This window comes from Cebus imitator, unplaced genomic scaffold (genome assembly GCF_001604975.1).
Source record: "Cebus imitator isolate Cc_AM_T3 unplaced genomic scaffold, Cebus_imitator-1.0 Scaffold379, whole genome shotgun sequence".
Lineage (NCBI taxonomy): Eukaryota > Metazoa > Chordata > Mammalia > Primates > Cebidae > Cebus > Cebus imitator.
Genome location: NW_016107694.1, coordinates 397,242 through 399,504, shown reverse-complemented (window position 1 = coordinate 399,504; position 2,263 = coordinate 397,242). Strand labels below are relative to the sequence as shown.

Below are 2,263 nucleotides of genomic sequence, written 5' to 3'. Positions count from 1 at the left end.
TATAGCAAATGGAGTCTTTCACTTGATTTTGAGTTTACCAGTTATGTCACTTAGTATCCTTTCCTGCCTTTTTGGCATCTATTCAACATACATTTTGTCTTTCCATCACTCATACGTTTTCTTTTCTTTCTTTTTCGTTGGTCTCTCCCATCTTGGGGGGGCGAAAAAGTAAATTATAGTAAAGATGAAATCAAAGATGGAATTTTAAGCTGGGCATGGTGGCTCACACCTGTAATCCCAGCACCTTGGAAGGCTAAGGCGGGAGGATCACTTCAGTCCAGGAGTTAGATGCCAACCTGGGCAACAATGGAAAACCCTGTCTCTACAAAAATTAGCCAGCCATGGTAGCATACCCCTGTAGCCCCAGCTATTCAGGAAGCTGAGGTGAGATGAGAGAATCACTTGCTCCCAGGAAGCGGATCTTGCAGTGAGTCAAAATCATGCATATTCCAGCCTGGGTGAGAAAAAAAAAAAAGATGTTTTAATTTCAAATGTATCATATTATTAGAAACATGCATAAAATTTTTTTAAAGCACTAATATTGTTACATTATAACTTATTAAAATATTTGTATTCCTTACTATAACAATGTAATTAATTAATTAAATGTAGGAGACAGGGAGCTTATTGTTCTATTTATTTATTTTATTTTATTTTATTATTTTTTGAGACAGTCTTGCTCTGTTGCCTAGGCTGGAGTACAGTGACGTGATCTCAGCTCACTGTGGCCTTTGTCTCCAGGGTTCAAGCAGTTCTCCTGCCTCAGCCTCCTGAGTAGCTGGGATTACAGGCACACACCACCATGCCTGGCTAACTTTTGTATTTTTAGTAGAGACAGGATTTTGCCATGTTAGCCAGGCTGGTCTAAGTGATCGGGCCTCAAGTGATCCCCCCGCCTCGGCCTCCCAAAGTGCTGGGATTACAGGCATAAGCCACCACACCCAGGCACTTACTGTTTTTGGAAAAAGTTTCTACATGGCTTTTTAAGGAAATATGTTATCTTTTTTTATTGTGGGAAACACATACCCTCATAAATGATATGAGCTTATTTTCAATACTAGCTTGCTTTTTCAGTAGTAAAAATGGATGGACATTAAGGTTGTGAAGTAGCTAAGATCAATGGATATGAACAAACTATAGCTATAAATAGATATGCTTTTCTTGTTAGCTGGAGCTGGCTGATGAGACATTTATCCTTTGTTAGTAATACTACCTGAGAACCATTTTAGCCAAGTTTTTCTTTAATTTCTTTGACTTACAGTGTTTACTAATAATAATTTTGTGGATTGTGGTTTAGTTGAGTTCCTTTTAAAAGAAATTTTTTAGAATAGATGTAAAATATCTATTTTACGTCTTTTTTTTTAAATAGATGTAAAATATCTATTTTTGTAAAATATCTTTTTTACATCTAAAAAAGAAATTTTTTAGAATAAATGTAAAATAGGTGATCCACCTGCCTTGGCTTCCAAAGTGCTTGGATTACAGGCGTGAGCTACCACGCCCAGCCTTTTTTTCTTTTTTTTTGTAGAGACAGAGTTTCCCTATGCTACCCAGGCTACCCCAAACTCCTGGGCTCAAGCAGTCCTCCTGCTTTGGCTTCCAAAGTGTTGGGATTACAGATGCAAGCTACTGCGCCAGACCTAAAGTCCTTTTTAGTGTTGGTGTGTGGCTGATAGGGTCTTTTACTGTTTAGTTCAACTTAGGATGGAAATAAATTGATGTCTTCTGACTTTGTAAGATTGCAAACCTTTGAAAAACTTTGTAAGATTATATACTTCACACACATACTTCCAAAGCTACCTGCTCAGCCTAAATTCATAGAAAATTTTGACTATCTAAACCCACTGCTATCCTGAATAAGTATCATAGAATAGAACATCAGTATCAAGAACATTAAGATCATCTTGGCCATTTGTTAAAAAGAACAGCCATTTTATATCGATCTGTTTGCCAAAGAATGATACAATACAGTGATGCTTCTATTTAATATATTCTAGTTCATGCTTACTTTACATACCTAAGCATATAATGTGCTCTAGAATTATTTTACTGAAACTTTGTAAAAGTCTGAAAGTCGTTAAGAATGTAAATCTTAAAGCTTGTATGGGTTTTTAGAATTATTAGGGCAAGGCCTGGCACGGCGGCTCACACCTGTAATCCCAGCACTTTGGGAGGCTGAGGCGGGTGGATCACGAGGTCAGGAGATTGAGACCAGCCTGACCAAAATGGTGAAACCCCGTCTCTACTTAAAATACAAAAATTA

General features: G+C 37.3%; 1 protein-coding gene across 4 annotated transcripts in view; it reads left to right on the top strand.

Moving 5' to 3' along the window:
- MTDH (metadherin) overlaps positions 1-2,263 on the top strand; it is a 75,511-nt gene that overhangs the window by 65,911 nt on the left and 7,337 nt on the right. The gene's annotated exons all lie outside the window — the stretch shown is intronic.